This window comes from Rhinolophus ferrumequinum, chromosome 9, assembly GCF_004115265.2.
Source record: "Rhinolophus ferrumequinum isolate MPI-CBG mRhiFer1 chromosome 9, mRhiFer1_v1.p, whole genome shotgun sequence".
In the NCBI taxonomy this organism is placed as follows: domain Eukaryota; kingdom Metazoa; phylum Chordata; class Mammalia; order Chiroptera; family Rhinolophidae; genus Rhinolophus; species Rhinolophus ferrumequinum.
Genome location: NC_046292.1, coordinates 1828621 through 1847211, shown reverse-complemented (window position 1 = coordinate 1847211; position 18591 = coordinate 1828621). Strand labels below are relative to the sequence as shown.

General features: G+C 58.5%; 1 protein-coding gene across 2 annotated transcripts in view; it reads right to left on the bottom strand.

Annotated features, from left to right (window-relative positions):
* PRDM16 (PR/SET domain 16) overlaps positions 1-18591 on the bottom strand; it is a 313325-nt gene that overhangs the window by 52897 nt on the left and 241837 nt on the right. The gene's annotated exons all lie outside the window — the stretch shown is intronic.

Here is an 18591-nt window from a genome sequence, read left to right as displayed (position 1 = left end):
AAATGATTAGGAAAAAAAGCCCAAACAACCCAAACCAAATGCTTGTGGCAGCGTCTTTGCCCAGGGTGAGGTGGGAGCCTGGGGTCTACCCACAGGAAGCGGTTCCTATCAGTGTATGCGAGGCCCCGGGAGGTGTCACTCATAGCCTTTCTCTGGCCACATAGATGGTGACAAACTGAAGAACTTGTGAACGGGCACCCTCCCCCAGCAGGTGCAGGACGCGTTCTCACATGGCTAAGCTGCAGCAAGTTGGGGGACTCCCAAGCACGCGCCCCTGGGGCCTGAGGGCAGCGGTGTAGACTTCCTCTTTGCTGGACAGAAGCCCCCAGTGTGGAAGGAAACACCAGGCCGGGACGCACCCCTCCCCCTCCTCCAGCTCCGTCCCTCTGGGCTGGGGCTTCTGCATCTTCCAGACCACGATCTGGGTAGGAGCAGCTCAGAGGCCCAGGACCTCACTGCCCTCAGACCCTCTCGCATGTCCCCGTCACCCGGGAGTGATTCCACATGCAGCTCTCAGAACCAGACCCATTTGAGCTGAGAGGCTCAGCGTGCTCTCACTGCTTGCTCTTTACATGTACCTCCAGCCGCCACCACTCTACGGACTGCTAACAGTGACTGCTGCCGCTCCAGCTGCTGGTCACTGCTGGGCCTCATCTCTGACTCACTAGAGGCTCACATCTCCCCAGGGGGCAGCACTGCCTGGACACACCTGTAGATGATGAAACTGAGGCAGTGAGCGAGGCGGCCCAATGTTCCACAGCAAAGGTGGAAAAGACTGGCTGGACACCGGGCACTGGCTGCCTGTCTCATCCCTCTCACGATCTGTGGGGACCAGCGCTAAGCAGCATGGCTGCTCCTGCTCTACTCCCCCGTCCTCTACCTCACCATGGAGACCAAGTGCGAGCAAAGCTTCCCCAGAGCAAGGACTACTGTTCACTCAGGCCTCACTGACTATCTCCATGGGTGGATGGATGGACAGTGGGTGGGTGGGTGGATGATGGATGGATGGATGGATGAGTGGATGGATGGGTGGATGGATGGATAGTGGATGGATGAGTGGATGGATGGATGATGGATGGATGGATGGATGAGTGGATGGATGGGTGGATGGATGGATAGTGGATGGATGAGTGGATGGATGGATGATGGATGGATGGATAGTCGATGGATGGATGAGTGGATGGATGGGTAGTGGATGGATGGGTGGATGATGGATAGATGGATAGTCGATGGATGGATGGATAGATGGATAGTGGATGGATGGATGAGTGGATGGATGGATAGTGGATGGATGGATGAGTGGATGGATGGATAGTGGATGGATGGATAAGACACAGAGTCCCCCACCTCCCTAGACACTTTTGGCTTCCTCCACTTGCCAAGCTGAGATATAAGGGAACCTCCTGCTAGGAGCTGTGAAGGGGAAGAACACATGGACACCTCTCCCAGGAGGCCTGCCTTGATCCCACACATCAAAGGGGCTCTCACGGCCCCTGCCCCATCACAGGACAGATCGCAGTGGGTTTCATTTGGCGGATTCCCAGAGCCAGGCAGACAGTGAGTGCCCAGTGAATGTTTGGGAGACAAATGCATAAAGTGCTTCAAGACAACTGAGACTGTCCCCTGTATTCCACAGGCCTTTGCCAGTGGGTCTTTCTTCCCTCATCTCCCCTTGCCACCTGCTGGACTGCTGTCCTTCTCATTCCTCCCTGGGTTCTGCCAAAGGACTTGCAAACCCTCCTTCCTGTCACTCTGCTTCTCTGGGTCCAGTGTCATGGTTACCACTGTCCTGTGTTCAATGTGACAGTGTGATGCTCCCCTGGGTTGACATGGCAGCATCCTATTCCCGGGGCAGAGGCCATGCAGTCTTGTCCATCCCAGCACCCTGTGGGAGCTGGCACACAGTAGGTGCTCAGTGAGGTCTGCCGGGCAGTGGCATGGATCCAGCTTGGTTATATTTAGTGCCTTTCCTGCCGCTGACTCAGTCTCTCCGAGCCCATCCTTCTTCCTTCTCCAGGGGACACGTCGGTCTAGAGAAGCCTCATGACTCACTGCCTTCCGTATCAGGCCTCATGCTTTGAGATCAGCTCCTGCAAATAGCTCAAATCTCAACAGGCCAAATCTAAGCAAATACCTTGCCAATCCCCGTAGCGCGCGCTCTCGCTGCTCTGTGACATACAAACACGCTCACTGGCAAAGGGCTCCTGGCAGACCGTGTTGTCTTTGGACGCTCCTGCCAATAGGCAGCTGTGGGCCCCCCAGCAGGCCCAGGTACGCGTGCGCAGAAATGCTGGCCGGGCCCGTGCCTTTGTTCTGTCTGGCTTTACGGGGAGAGGAGGCTTTTCCTCCAAAACACTGTTGTCATGCTTCTACCTCCTAGGATTTCTGGTTTTTGCAGGGGGCCCAGAACTCGGCCATCGTCTAGTCTAGCTGGGTGAGTGGGGAGGGACCCCAGGGTCCTGCAACTGTAACCCAAAGGGCCATCCTTCCGGCCCGCCCAGCGCCTCGGACATGGTGTGACTAAGAGGCTGGGAATGGCGGTGCCAGGATTCTGAGTCACGTGGCGCCTTCTGGATTCTCCAGTGCTCCCGCGCTGTCCATCTCAGTGACGGACCTTGAGCCGCGTGCCAGGCCTGCCCTGGGCTGTGAGCTCAGTCTGAGACACCTCCCTGGGAACCCAGAGCTCGTTGCTTTCCCGAGCTGTGGGCACGCTGGGTGAGCCCGGCAAGTCTGGAAATGATTCATGGCCGAGGTGAGGCAGAGGCAGCCTCGAATGACAAACGGAACCAATTAAACGCAATAGCTCTCCCTCTTTCTCCGTGTTCCAGCCCGTTCCTACAGCCAGTCACCTCTGACGAAATGTATTAGAGGAATTAAAAGTGTGTCCCCCACCACGGTATTACCTGGATCCCTTTCAAGTCCACACCAGCCAAGTTCAAACATCTATTCAAGCCCAGGAAATAGAATCGAAACGGTTTATTAAAAATCTAATCACCAGCATTTACAGGACACAAATGGCTCTCAAGTACATAAGCCCGCCAGCCCGCAGCCTGTCCTGAAGCTCAATGCGGGTAAGAGCCCCAGAACGTTTCTCTCCTCAGGGCTTCTGCTGTTGTATTGATATTGCTTTTTATTTGCAAAAAGGCAAAGGATGGGAGCACACATTCTCTGGGCTCCCTCGAGGGGGCCATGTGTGACTTATCCTGGCAGCTATTTCTACTGCTGCTGTCAGGATGAGAAGGAAAACCCAGGGCCACACAGCACGCTCCTTGCATGGTTACAGGCTGCGCGTGGCTGGGATGGCTCCCCGGGCCGCCGTCCTGAGTTGGCACACTTCCCCAGGTGACTGGATTGGTGTTCTGTCAAGAAGTGCTGGGTGTGCAGACGTGGAGCTTCCTTCCTCAGGGGATGGGCTGGCGGCACACTGGCGGGGGACGGGCGTTTGGTCTCCGTTTGATTTTGGATTTGGGGCCTCTGGCCCGGCTGGGAGAATAGCTGTGGATACAGAAACTTTGCATTTGACATCTGAGACCCCCACAGTCTTTCTCCAGGTGGAGACCTGGTCTTTGGTGCGGCCCCTGAGCTGGGATCTGTGTCCTGGAGACTCTTGGCCAGAGCCGTCCTCCCAGTTGGTGCTGGACGCAGCCCCACGCAGCATGGTTTGGGCCACTTTGGGGAGACAAGCAGTCCCCAGCGATCCCACGATGGCCAGGGGTGGTCACCGAGCCAGCGGCTCCCCATGTGACACAAAACTCCTCCCCTCTGCTGGGGCACCGGCTCTTTTCTAGACGGTTCTCGGCCTCTGTGGGCAGAGTCTCCCTTAGCTAAGTCTGTATGGTTCCCAAACACTGATTTCCTTTCCCTCCCTCGCTCTCAACATACATTACATTACTTTCATTTTAAATTATTTCTGCTCAGTCTTCCTCTCTAAATGATGCCAATTTTAAAATTATTTTTAAAGTAAAAATGATCCATTCCAGTCTTTCCCAAGTGCCTTATTTTGAAGACAAGCTTTTTCAGTGTAATATCCAATTTAATTTTTTAAAAAACTCAGTGAAAAATAGAACAGAATCAAAACCTTTAAAGTACACTCGCTTCCCAATCTAGTAATTCTTTAAATCATATCAACTGTAAGTTATAAGAAGTAAATGCCGAAGTGTAATTACTTTAAAACACATGACTGCACCTCCGACTTTTATCGATACTTTACATTTATGTCTACATTCCACAGTGGAAGCAGAAATTGTCTCTGAAAACACTATCTCCTTAAAATCTTGAGGTGCACGTTGAAGCCGCAGGTGTAGGGGTGCAGGTGTTTGGAATCCGGCATTCTGCGGGTACCTGTGATGACCGAGGTGCATCTGAACATGAAGCCCCCCAGCTGTGCGGGCCCTGGGCTGCAGATTGTGGCGTCTCTGCACTTTTCTTTAGATGGATATTTGCAAACTGGCACGACTCTGGGGGCAGGCTGGCGTAACTCCCTGTCAGGTCTCAGATGCAGTTTGTGTGTTTCTTCCGTCTCAAGGGCTGGCTGTGACTGAGGATGCCCGGGCTGATCGTGGCCAGGCTGCGTGGAAGGCGCCTGCTCGGCATCCCGGACATCGCTCCTCGGGACGCCTGGCTGCTGAGAGTCAGGACACAGAGAATCTCTGGGAAAGGTGCAGCATCCTGGGCGCCGGGCTCTGGCTTGCTGGGCCTCGACGAGGGCAGGGGAGGAGGCTGTGGCACAGAGAAAATGACTGCTTGCTTTGCCTGGGGCCACTGTCACCACTTCTCCACGGCACATGGGCGTCACTCTCCAGAGCTGCAGCTCCTCAAAGCTCTGGGTCCATGGGCTCCCCTGTGCAATGGCCGATGAGGAAATCCACCGTCTGGGGTTTTGTGCAGAGGCTGGTGGAGAAATGTCTGGATTTGCAGGGCATTCAGATCCTAGGATGTTTTTAGTGAGCAGTTCACAGGCAGATAGTCACACGCCTGCATTCTGCGGGGAGGGACGTAGCTGAGCAAACACATTCTCCAGCGCGGCCGACTCACCTCTCGCTTGACATCGGCTCAGCGTCTCCTCCAGCCACAGACAGCGCTTCTCCTTTTCATGTGTTTGGATGGAAGAGGATTTGACTTAGGTTTGAGATTTTCATCTTGTGGCTTCTCGCGGGCTGTCCTTTTAAGGGAATCTGAGAAAGTAACTACTTTCTTTGGGAACCAACAAGTCGGGACACAGTCATGAAATCGGGGAACCCCAGGGCTGCTGGCGTATTTCTGGGCAATCGACACTTAGGGCAGCTGTTTCAGGGGGGCAGTGGGCCTGGTAGCCCCATCATGTCTCAGGGTCTCGCAAAAAGCCATTTGGCTGTTGGTACCCTGGGCTTGGGCGTCAGCCAAAAGGTCGCCTCTCTCGAGGTCCCCACCCCCTCCCCAGTCTTCCCCCTCAGTCACGTGCCGTCCACACGCACAACCTCCTGTCATTGGAAATGGAGAGGTGACCCCTCCCCACGAAAGCTGCAGAGACCCCTTTACGCGACCAAGTGCAAACACTAGAAGAAGCTCCTTTTTTAAGTGGTTGACATCTCGAAAACAAAGCGAAGCAAAATAAGAGACGCGGGCGCAGCCCCCGCGGCCCCCAAACACCACAAGGTTCCCTTTGTGTGCCGGCAGACGGGGCTCGACCAGGCTCGGTGTTCGAAGACACGGTTACAGCCTAATATTATGCAATAGGATGTTAGCCACACATTCTAATAAAAAAATAAAATAAATAATAATAAACATTTGACCTAGAGTAAAGATCTTTCACGAGACGCCCTAATCATTTTTCTGCTCCGACCTCAGTTTTTTCTGGACCGGCTCCAGGGAGCCCAGGGTGTGCGACAGCCTTTTTCTCGGAGGGAACAAAAGGTCTTTTTTAGTCCTAAGGGCTGTCAAGTTTATCCAAATATTCTCAGCTTACTACTAGCCCCTTTCTGAATTGATATTTCCAATAAAAGGACACTTTGTATCTTTAAGCCACACTGCCCCCCCGGCCCCCCCCCCAGCGAGGATGCGGAGGGCAGGGAAGCCCACTCTGCCGCTTCCTCTCGGGACGGGTGGGGAAAGGCGTGTCCGGCATGGTGGGGTGGGACCGGGCAGACCAGGGCCGCGCGCAGGGTCGGGTGGGCATGGAGGGAAGGAGGCACGAAACCCACAGAGGTGCCCTAGCTGCACCACACCCATCTCAGGGTGTCGCCACGGCACCCATCCTCCCTGCATCGCTTCGGATTTTGGCTGAGCCCATCCGGTCTGCCCACAGCTGCCGAGCATGCGAAGTCATGGGTGATGGCGAGAGGGACCCCCTTCTGATGGGCTGAGCTGTGCGAGGCCTGCGTTCTCTGGCTGTCGGCAGGCACACCGGGCAGAGTGGCCTCATGGGAGCCTGCCGTCCACGATACGGCAAGGCCATTTCTTAGCAGCAGCTTGTCCCCGTCTGCCCAGACGTTCTCCTGATAACCAGCCCTAGAGCCCTGTCCTATGTACGCATGTGTGTGTGCGCCCCCAAGCATGCACACACAAGCAGCCGACACCCTTCAGACTGGTCCCTGCAGCCCACAAAGGGCACTTCCTTCCACCCGGCCTCCTCCAAACGGCTCTGATCAGCATTAATGATAATTCTCATTAATCACCTGCACTGCTGCAGAATGGGGGCGAGGCCACAGCCAAGTGACAGGGCCACTAGGGCGGTATTTATGCCTTGTGTGTGCAGCGGCAGGACCGGGCTCTGACTCCTCTGGCCTGTGGCTGACATCAGGGCTGGCATTTGGGGCCGCCAGCTGCCCGGGACAGAGCCCAGTGTTTCTTCTCCTTGCCCCACCTCAGGGACACCACCAGCCCTGGGCCCCTCTTCGTGCACAGAGGAGGCTCCCTTTCAGGAGCCACTGGTGGAAGGACAGGGGGCTTTGGGGCAGACAGCCTGCTCCCAAGCTGGAGGAGGAAGCAGGAGGGGCCCTTGTATGGGTGGGAAGCCCCCACCTTCCTTCGCAAGCACAGCCGCACACCTCTCTCCAGTCCCTGACCAGGGTGGGGTAAGGGGACGACAGCTGTGCGTCTGTGCCCCTGTGGAGCCTGGCACAGACTGCCCTACCCAGGGTGGGACTGTGTCCGACCTCATGGTGACTCTCGGCTGCGCACATAGTAGGTGCTGCGATAGTCTGACTGTGCAGGGAAGGCAGGAGGTGCTACAGGCCTCCCACCCGAGTCCCCCTGAGCAGCCCTTCCAGGTCCTTGGGTCACTACTGAGCCCACTGGGCCCTGCAACTCAATTTGCACATTCCAGAACAAACCACACTGAACCCGCAGCCCGCTGACTCCGGGTCGCTTCCAGGAGACACCTCCTCACCCACTGGCTAGTTGTTCCCTGGCTAAGACAAACCCAGTGCGTTTAGGGACCCCCTGGATTCTTCCTCCCTTTTATCTCCACCTGCAGCCCTGCCCTGGGGACGCTTGGCACGGGTTCAGCCGGCAGCACTCACGGGTGTGGCAGAATGGTGCTCGTAAAAGATGAGGCCACCCTAAAACATACTGCTTCCTTAAGAAGCAATAAAAGTGTCTTTCTCGGGGCGGGGCTGGGGGAGGAGCGGGCCCACATGGCAGGCTGCTGGTCCTGCCAGCCAGACCGTGATAATTAAACTGCTCTCGCTTGTTCCCAGAAGCCCACCTGTCCCCTTGGGTAGCTGGGTGGGGAAGGAAGGAATTGCCCAGGCAGCAAATAACTGTTGCCACCAGTTGGGTTTAACCTTGCCCTGGCCCTGTGGCCGCGTGCAGGAACACATGGTCATGGCTAGGCTGTCGCCGGGTTGTGTGGCGGGCCGGCCGGCGAGGCCCGGACGGTAGACATTCGGAAGGAGACGGCTCCACTAACCTAGGCTGAACTGGGACAGGAGCCATTGCTGGGGTTCTGCAGAAAGCGCCCTGGGTGGGGGTGCAGACTGACAGAGGGACAGGCTGTCACCCCCGAGCTGACCTCCCGGGTGTCTCAAGAGGCCGCGGCTCGTTGGCATTCCCTCCTGCGTTCCTGTTACAAGGTCAGAGTGAGATCTGCAAAGGCTGCTATGTATGCAGGACTATTTGGGGTCCACTTAATGGCAAACCAGGAACCCCTGAAGAACCACTGAACCACCTCCACCCAGATCTGACACCGGGTGGACCCGCTTCTTAAGCACATGAAGCCCCGTGTCCTGGCAAGAACCGGGTGAGTGTGGCATTCGTCTGACCTCTACGCCCTTCCAGAAGCCCACCGGAAGGTCTGGGAGAGCTGAACCCCGGAGCAGCTGGCGAGGGGAACAGCACCCGGATTTCATTGGGAATTTCTGTGCTCAAGGCCACATGCGGCCTGAATCGTGCCTCCCGCGCCCGCCATACAGAGACAGAAGATAACAGAACTTATTCCTGCTTCTAAAGACTGCAGGGCTCGTCCAAGCCGAGGGGCTGCCTGGGGCCCCTCGGGTCCTGATCTGGACGCAGCTGCTTTCGGTGCGCGCTTTTCACTGGACTGGGACTACGTTGATCTGTGTTTGGCTTTGTTTGGGTTCCTCCTCCTCCTCCTTCCTCTTCCTCAAAAGGATTTTGGTCCCCACATCCAGCTTCCTCAGTGTTTTCTTGGTGGCCATGCTCAGCGGAAGACCGCTGTTAGGAGGTGGGTTCATGGCCCCCCCGCGGAGTGGGCGGGGCTTGTTGGAAGGGGGCCTTTGGGGGCAAGGGGAGCTTACTAGCCTCTCATGCTCACGAAATCGAGGCTGGATCACACTCTTGGGAATAAAGAATGACACGCGGGGCCCAAGAAACCCAACAGCTTCGCCTGGGGGCCAAGCAGCGGCGTGGGGCCTGGGGTGGGTTTCGAAGCCACAGCCGAGCAGCCTGGCCTGGACTCGCCGGCCCTGAGCCCTACAGGCCGTCCACCCAGGGACTCCCTCCACAGTGGGGGCGACTCCCAGCAACGAATGGCTTCCCTGGAATGTTTAATTACGGACGACACAGACACATGCATGTCACACTGGTGGTTAAACCAGTTGTCAAAGGAGAATGACAGTGGACAGACAGCAATAAACGGGCACCAGCCCTTCTACCTGTCATCCATCTACCTCCTTATCATCCATCTATCTGTCTGTCTGTCTGTCTGTCTGTCTGTCTATCTATCATCTATCATCTGTCTATCTTCTATTTAGTTCCTTCTGTCTCCTTGCAGGATGCAGGACTGGCCTCAAGGTACACCTATGTCTTTCCTTGTCTAGTCTCTCAGTTCTCGGGGAAGGACCGCCAGGCGTCCCGAGCACAGGGAGGGCGAGCCATATGTCACCATGTCCCCTTGGTTACAGAGTTTTCACTTGAGTTTGACCTTGCACTACAAATGCTGGGACGGGAAGGAGGCGTTTGCTAGAAGAGGAAGCATGAGGTCACCAGAGCCACACTCCCTGGGGAAAAGTCTGCCTGGAGGTGAAATTGAACAGTGGCTACCTTCTCTCGCGTCCCAAGCTGACATTCTGGGGGCTGGCTGTGGCCAGCTGGGCCTTGTCACTCCCACAGCCTGGCTGGATCCTTTTCTGCCCCATTCTTTACCCTGGCCCGTCGGGGCCTTTTCTCAAAGTCCAGGACATAGTCTGTCCTTGCTCCTCCCTCCAGGAAAGTCTGGGCGATCTGGCAGGCGTTACGGCCAGAATGACCTTCAGGGTTACAGCTGAGGAAAATTTGGGCTTCATTGTAGACACACCACGTGGCTCTCTTTTTCCGCTTCTTTCTTTCTTTAACAAAACAGTGATTTGCCTATCCAGTTTTGAGGGAGGTTGTTCTGCATGGTTGAAGCAGGAGCTCCCCAACTGCCCAGAACATTGGAGAAGGTTCTAGGTAATTAACACTGCAGCGTTGGTTCTGGATCACCACAGCTTCGTGTGGCTTCATCGTCCACAGAGTCCCGTGCCCAGCTCCCGCGGAGTGTTGGGCTGTAGCTGAGGCATGCGGCTGAAGCGGGGCCACACAGGAGCCCCTGGGGCCAAGATGGTTAACACAGACTCGTGGCTCAAAGCAGAAGCCTCTGGATGAGTGGCTATGGCCCCGTCCATCCACCCTGTCACAGCCAAAATGGGACGAATGAGGAACGCTGGGACTTCAAACTGGCCCCCACTTCAGAAAGGCTTTCCACGCTGCTCAGTGGGCACACAGTGCCGTGACTGGTGAGGCAATGTCTTCACTCAGCCACACACAAATGGCTCTGCAGGAGAAAATGCAAGTGCACAGAACCCTGGCCACGCCCGGCCCTTTCCCCGCTGCCTGCAGGATAGCACCTGCACAGCTGGTACCATTTTCTGACTTTCCAGAGATGTTCCCCTTTGGAAAAATGGAGTAGCCTGGTCCAAACAGGACCGGGGTGGGGGGCAGTGTGCCGGGGCAGGACAGCGCGGGGGCTCCTCTCGTCACCGTGGGGCAGTGTCTCCGACCACGGTTGCTCCTGCCCTGGAGGCCCCCCCACGCCCCCCAGGTTCTTCCTCCTTCCCAAGGAACCCAGCGAGGACACCGGAACAGCACCCAGCTCAGAAGGCCGGCCCTCCCTTCTCCTGTGAGCAAGTCTCTGCAGAGGTGAAGGCCACACAGCACCCGCTCCTGCCAGCCTCTCATACCGGAGCCCATTCTTATGCCTGAACCGCCGCCTCTGGCCGTCCAGGTGGCCACAGGACAAGGAGATGAGGGGCCACCGTGACTGAATGCAAGCCACCGTGACTCCTCGGCTTCCGTTTCTGATTGAGGACCTGTGGCCCCTGGGGGCGCGCATGACCAACACAGAGCACGATGACCCAGCAGAGCCAAAACTTTCATCCGAGAACAAAGAGCAGCACAGGGCTAGAAGAATCCACCGCTTCCAGAGGTGACTGGCCTCTCTTGCCTGCAAGTCCCGTCAAGCACATTTGGGCCTCAGCGGAAAACACCGGCCTGGACTGAAGTCCCTGCTCCAGAGTGTGCGCGTCTGCACATATGGTCGCCATTAAAGCACCATGTCTCGGATGACGAGATAAAAGAAGTGTTTGATTCACTTACTGGAGCTTTCAAATATGTGACAATTAGGGACAAGGGACCGTGGCCTGCTAACACGGATGCATGGAGTTAATTACTGTGCCTGTTGCTCCCGGCTGGCGTGGAGCCGCTGCAGGGCCCGTTCTAAGGGGGCGGGGACAACGCGGGAGTCCTCTGCGTGTCGGAGGATGCCCGGCTCCACGTGACCCCCCGAGTTCACGTCCAAGCCCAGACAAAGCATGTGCACACGGCACCCTCTCTCCGAGAGACCCCGTGCATTACACACACGTGACGTCCTGGTTTGTGCCAACTTCTAAATAAACACGGCCTTTCAGCAAGGGCGTCGTGCTAACGGGGGCTCGCTTTCCAGGCTTCTGAGCGCTGGCTGCTCCTGGTTTCCTCCTCAGTCACACAGAGGACACGTCTTTTTTTTCTCCCCCCAGGGGGAAAGAAGTTAAGATTGCCAACAATTTTCTAAAGGCCCTTTAAAAGAAGAGATGGAGCTGTGAACGCTGACGAGGATAAACAATGATGACAGGTGGAGTGGAGAGTGAAATCTGAACTCCAAAGTAACTGCAAATAGAGATTTCTTGCAGATGGCGTGGACAGGCCTCCCATTGGGAAGGCTGCTGCAGTTTGAGCCTCTTCCCGGAACCCTCGCCTCCAGCCCTGGGTGGAGGGGAGGCAGGTCTCCCCTCTAGGCCTCGAGGCAGACAGCCGGGCAGGAGCGGCTATTTTCATGAACTCTAACACCTGGGAGAAAGGGAGTGACCCCTCCAGAGGGCTGGCCGGCCTCGGCCGGGTGGCACACGATTCCTCTGTGTCCCTGGTTTTCTGAACTGAGAAAACAGCTCTGGGTTTTGAAGAGGCACATACATTTAAAGACTCCAGCGGGCACGCGGGGCTGCGGGTCGGTCTGCTGGGAGCTGACCCCACCTGACAGTATTCGCTGCGGTGGCACCAGGGCTCTTCTTCTGACTGTTTACAGGGGGGCAGCCATGGTCAGGCTTCCACGATTTCCTGTTCTCCTTGGTGCACTCAGCAGCGTCCGCTTCCCTCAAAATGGTCCCCATGAGGGGTGACCTCCCTCACTTCTGGCACGGATCACCCCACATGTGACGTGTGGACCCTGGAACAGGGTGTGCCCTGCTGTTAGGTCCATTTCTTCAGTACCACTTGTACAGGGGTGATGTTTGTGTCTGGGTGCCCCCTCTGGCTTGTGGCTCCGGGAAGACCTTCACCCGTGTTGTCACACTTTTAGGGATGTCTGAGGTCTTAGCAAGGGTCCTGGGGTGGCCAGGGCACTGCTGCCCGCCTCTTCCCGGTTCCATGGAAAGCCAGGGTCCCCGCTGCCCCTCTCAGCTGCTCCCTGAGGCCACAGCGAAGGTTGGCCGCAGGTGACTTCCTCCGGCCGCCAGCCTCTTCTGCCCCCTCCTGGCTGGCTGCCCCTCTGCCCAGGTGCCCCCAGAGGCCCCCTAGGATATGTGAAGGTCTTGTGTCTGGAGAAAAGCTCCTCAGGACGTGTCTACCTAAGTTCCTGCAGGCTGAGCCTATGAGAAGCAGGACCAGGTGTTTTCTGGTGACTGATCTGTGTACAGGGACACGGGACAAACTGTCCTCCAGGTGGGGACAGCCGACTGCCCTGTTTCTGTACAGTCCACGCTGACCCAGGTGAGGGGTCCTGACCAGCCCCGTCCCTGTCCTGGCCCTGAGGGTGGACACACCTGCCCAGGACAGGGACACACACGGCGCATGAGTGGCTGGATGCGGGACCACGTCGCTGTCCGCGTGCGTCTCATCCACGCGAGGCCCGGCACCACCGCAGGAGCAGTGAGCTTCCCCTCGGACACGTTCTGCAGCAGCATTAACACCTGTCATGGCTTCAGCTGTGAAGACCAAGGCCTCAGGCAGGCTTGTCCACCTCACCTCTGTGGGCAGCTGGGACCGGATCACTGTCTAGCGTGGGGGGCGTCCTGGGCACTGCGGGGAGTCGCGCAACGTCCCTGCACCCCCGCCGTCCCCAGTGGTGACAGCCAAAAATGTCTCCAGATATTGCCAATATCCTCTGGAAGGCAAAGTGGCCCATGGTTGAAAACCACTGCTTGAAGGTCACTGCTTTTGAGACAGGAGGCCCTCGCTGTCGTCACTGCCTGACCTCTGGGAGTCGGGGGAGCGGCTTGGCAGGGAGAGGAGGTAAGCACGGGAAAGGGTTGGGGTGGGGGTTCCCTGACAGCCATCTGCATCTCTCAGTGGCTCCAGCCAGGCCGCCTGTAGGGACACTGCTTCCTGGATCCAGGGAAGGGAGGAGAAGGGCCAGGCCCAGGCCCAGGGCTCTAGAAAGATCTGCACGTCGTGAGCCACAAAGAGGGACCCACCCAGGCCCGGTGGTTTTCTCAGTCCTGCCATACCTGAGGCATCACATTTCACACGGCCCACGCTGGGACCTGGGTGGGGACCAAAGCTGTGGAAGCTTCTCCAGCTCAGCATGGGCTGGCACCTGGAAGAGACGGGACCCTCCAGGTACGCGCCGTCGTCGAGGGTCCCTGGAAGAAAATGCGGTTGGGAATGGTTCCGAGAGGCAGGTACCCTCCTTCTCCCAGGTAGCTCCTGCCTGGCCTGACCACGGGACCCCCATTCACAGTGGGTGGGAGCACGTGGCTGGTGGGGACACACAAACAACACCTTTTGGCCAGGCATCCAGTGGCCTTCCTCCTGGGCCCAGAGCTATTTACAGAGCAGAAGTCCCTTGACTGTATCGGACTCTGGCTGGGCTGTGGTGAGGGGCTCCCGGGATCCCTACCTGGGTCCCCGAGGGCAAACTGCAGCTGAGACACGGGCTCTGCATCTGGGCCCTGCACTGGCCGGCGCATTTGCTCCGAGGCCCGTGGGAGGGAGGCGAAGCCACCCTATCTGTCTGGAGACCCAGTGTCCAAGCCGCCTGGACCGAGCACGGCCGGCCCCGTTTCAGTTCCCTTAGCTTCCCTGTGGTGTGGGGACTTTCTCAGCTTCCAAGACCTGGCCTCTGAGTCTGCAGCACCCTGTCCTGCAGTGGGGTGGTGCCCCCATCTCCACGTCCCACCTGCCCAGCTGCACTTCTGTGCCCGCGCCTGCTCCTCTGTAAAGTGGGTAAGGGCAGTGCCCCCTCCAAGGGCTGCCCTGAGTCCTGGCTGAGACCACAAAGGGCGCCGGGACACGGCAGGTGTGCTGTTGGCTCCTCATGCTGCTGCTGCTTTGCTTGCAAAACGCTCTGCAAACAGGCGAGGCGACACTCCTGGGCAGGGGTGCCCTGTGAGGGGGGAGCCTCCAAACCCGCCTCCTCTCCTTTCTCCTGGGAGGGGGTCTGGCGTGCAGGCTGACTCCGGCCCCTCCAGATCAGACGGCGGCCACACGTCATAAAACAGATGGACGGCTGCCCGGCTGCCAGAGCTTCTCCCTCTGGTGTGGGGACTCTCTCACCTTTATCTTCTTGGCTGAGATGACAGCTCGGTGGAGAGGGGCTGCAGGGTTTGGGAACAACGGCACGTACACCAGACACGTCGGGCCCGCTCGGGCCGCGCAGCGATCCATCTGCACGCCACGTACTGATGTGGGCAGGGAATTATTTGCTTAAGATTAGGGAAGTTTTGCTAACGCCGTCATGGGAGTCGTGGGAAAAGCAAACGGCACTGTTTCCAGAAGAACGCGGAGGGGTCCTGGGCCCTGAAAATTGCACTTGATTCAAGGTGTAGGTGGCAGCTGTCATCTCGTCACCGACAGGCCAATTGTTCTTGTCGGGAGGTGCCCGGAGGAGCTGGTGATGAGTGTCTTCGCCCACATTCATTTTGATGTCATGGCTGGGGGCGTGTTGGGGGGCGTCTGGGGCCCGCAGGACGCCCACTGCCAGGCAGCTCGCGCATGGCTCCAGCGGCAGGTGGCCTGGGGGTCAGGAGGTGACACGCTGGGTATTCCTGTCCAGCTCATCTCTGCGGGCGCTGGCTCAGCCTCCTCCTGCTCTAGCCTGCCACCCACGTGACCCCAGAGGTGCTGAGCCTCCCCCACTTGGCGGCAGGTTGTAGGCGCTATAGGAGCGAATGGGTTGAGCGAGCTCAGTGCAGCGCCCAGCACGTCCACATGCAGCAAGAGCTGCCTTTGTTCTTATTGTTACCGAGGCTCCCGCCCAAATCAGGTTCCCCCCAACCGTCCTGCGAGAAGAGCTGCTGTCACGAGAGCCTCTCAATCGACTTCCTGGGCGGCACCCAGGAGCAGGGACACGACATCCTCTCCCCAGGGCTCCGCCTCATTCCGGTACTCCCTGCCTTTGTGCCATCGTGGCCACAGAGAATGCACTCTGTGTCACACGGTGGGGGCAGAGGTGGGGGCTGCTCAGCGATCCTGGCACTGGAGGGCCCTCACACACAGACCTGGGTGCACAACCAACCCTCACGCACACCCTCGGAAAGCTGTGCTGGACTGTTTCGTTCAACCCGTTTGCTAGCAGGGAAACTGAGGGCAGGCAGCTCACCGCCCTGTTGCAGAAATGGAAAAAGAAGGGGTGTGGGGGTTGGGATAAGGGGCAGGGCAGGCCCGGGACAGGCAGGGGTTCAGAGGGCAGCCCAGCCGCGGCTGTCTCCCTGGGATGCAGCCAGGTCCTTTTGCCCTGGCACCTGTGGCCTCCCTCCGGCCTCAGCCCCTCCCCTGCCTCCGCGCCTCTGGCCCTGGGGCCATTTGCAAAGCCCTGGGCTCCACGTGACCCTTGTGACCTCTGCTCTGGGGGTTCTGTGGGGCTCGCTCCACCCACTCCCCATTGGGCCTCCAAGCCCCTCGTGCCCTGCCCACTTCCCCTCGGGCCAGTCCAGACCATCACAGTGCAGGCCAGGCCTGCTTCCCTGTCTCCCTGGACACACATGGCATTCCCTTCCCCATCCCCCAGCCCTACCCACACAGCCCTCACCATTGAAATGTCCCCGTCCTGTCTCTGCACATCTGGGTAGCCAACCTGTGGCCCTGTGAGCTCTCTGTCCTGAACGGTAGAAGGTGGGTCAGGATTTCAGCTGTCCTGCTCCCAGCTCATTCTGTGACGGCGCCAGAGCCAGCTGTTAGGCAGTCAGTTCAAAGGAGAAAGGAGATGTTCTCTTGTCCGGTGTAGACGGTCCCCTCTGCAAACGCCCCAGTCTCACCGGCTGTGCTCTTCCCCAGGGCCGCTCCGCACCAGGCTCCCCAGCCCGCCGGGCCCCTACGCCTCATCCACGGCCATGGTCAGCGCCCGTTGCTACATCTGTCACCTCTGGGGTCTGCTCTTGAGGCGACCCCCAGGCCGGGGCCCCGCCGTCCAGCAGCGAGCTGGGGAGTCACGCACAAAGGCCAGGCAAATGTTCTCCACTCCTTAGAGCGCCTCCCACATCTCAGAACTCAGAGGACCCAAGTCACCTCATTTTTCACTGATTTTTAGCCACTTAAGGTGTCCCACTGCAGCATTCTCAGGAGACGAGAGCCTCAACTAAGAACCTGTGCCATGAGCGTGGATGTCACAGGAGGGTCACCAAGAGTCCGGAAGTCACCATGGCTCCGTTCTCTTGGGACCCAGCAACCAGGCCCGAGTGGGCTAAGCAGCCGGGACCTCATGTGCATGTAGACACCCCCTCTCCCCCACACTTAGCCTTGGACAGACCACTCTGGGCGTCCAGAGCTACTCCTGTGGGCACTGCTGGTTGGGGGAGCAGGGGGTGTGCAGCTCAGGGCAGCACAGAAGGATGCAGCACTGGGGGCAGGAGGCCTGGCCTTAAGGGCCACGGGCTCAGCTACTCTACCGGTCTGGCCGTCCCCAAACTCCCTCTAACCGGAGCTCTCCCTGTCCAGTTCTCTCTGCAGTGTGTGGGAGGCAGTACGGAAGGAACGACGTGGAGGGTGCAAAGCTTTGCTAACTGGAGGGTCCCCCCCAGGGGTCCTGGTCATTACCGGTACACCAGGACCTCAGCTGTGGCCAACTCAGCACTTACAGGGAAGAAAGCGGCTGACAATGGGGACCATCCTTAAGAAGGGCGTTTTTGGACAAGGCCGGGACAAAGGCCGAGGGCTGCCGGGCAACGTCACCGAGCTCCGGGGCCAGGTCCACCCCTAAGGTGTGAGCAGAGCCCCAGCCTCCTCCCCTGCCCTGCGGAGAGGCCAGCCAGCTGCTGCCGGGAGCCTGCGCCCACCGTGCGGTGAGCAGGGAGGCCGGCGCTAAGCAGATCACAGGCAGGTTATCCGCTGTCATAAACTTTTACCACAGCCCACGCAACACGCATTTCACACCCGGTTAACTTTTATGACAAACTCTAGGAGGAAGGAGCCAAGGGAAGCAGGCAGATCCCCGCTACAAGGGCGGCTGGGTGTCTGGCTGGGGCCAGTGTGGGAGCTCCCCGGATGCACGGCTGCCTCCTTCCCTCCTTCTCTCCCTCCCTCCCTCTCCCATGGCCGCGACCTGTAGCTCGGGGCCCCGCTGGGCTTCCAGGTGGGCACTGCCCCCAAACAGCCCTCAGCCCAGCCCTGCATGGTCCCGGAGGAGCCCCCAACCACCGTTGGGGACAAGCCCACAGGGTGGTGCCCGAAGCGTGCCCCGTGCTCGCACCCAGGCCCCACTGTGAGGACGCCCCGTCACGCCCCCCACTGCTGCCTTTGCGTCACTTTTGCACACGACACGGAACTTTGATGAGCCCCAAATGTGCAGGCCCACACCCTGAGCTATCCACTGGGGGCGCGAGGTGGGGCGGGGGCTGTCTCATGTCTGTTTTCAATATGCGGCCAATCAGGGCCTTTTCCCTTCTGTTTAGCATGATTTTGTATGGGGTGGATGCATTTAGGGCCCGGACGGCTTGACAGTGAAGATTAATACCAAGCATTAGGAGATTCCAGCGCGGGTATTAGGAACAAGCTGGGCCCTCGCTTCTCATCAGACGGTCAAGCCCGCAGGCCTATTAAAAGCAGCAGGAGTCCTTGAGGCTTAATCACAGAGGCTGGGCCCGCGGAGGCAGAAGAAAGGGAAAGGAGAAGAAGGCAAATAAAGTGACAGCGGAGAGGGCGGAAACGCTCCTGGAATCCCCGCCCCCCCGCCCCCCCAGGCACAGTGAGCAGCCCGGGGAGCAGTGCAGGGGAAAGAGACTGCGGAGAGCATTTAGGGGAGAAGAACAACTGAAAGCTGCAGCCCCTGCTGAAGCGCGCGCCTCTATGAGGAGGTGTCTGTGAGGGGCAGGAAGTGCAGCCTCGAGCCCCCGAGCCCCAGCACTGCAGTGGGGGGCATCAGAGGTGACCCCCACCCCGACTTGCCAGGTGTCCCCCCAGAAGACGGTCTCCTGCACGTTCCCTCCCAAGACCGTCCCTTTTGGATGTAGAGTGTGTGGTCATCCTGCTCTTTGAGGCGTCCTCAGGGCCTGGGGGAGGGGCACGTGGCACAGCGGGCCAGCCTGGGGCACACTAAGTCGTGGCACTGCGGGGGCACTGCTTGGGCACAGTGAGGGCCTGAACCCCACAAAGTTGGCTGGAGTGAGGGGGGCAATGGTGCGAGAGGGAGTGAGGCAGAGAGACAGATGGAAGGAGAGAGAACACGAG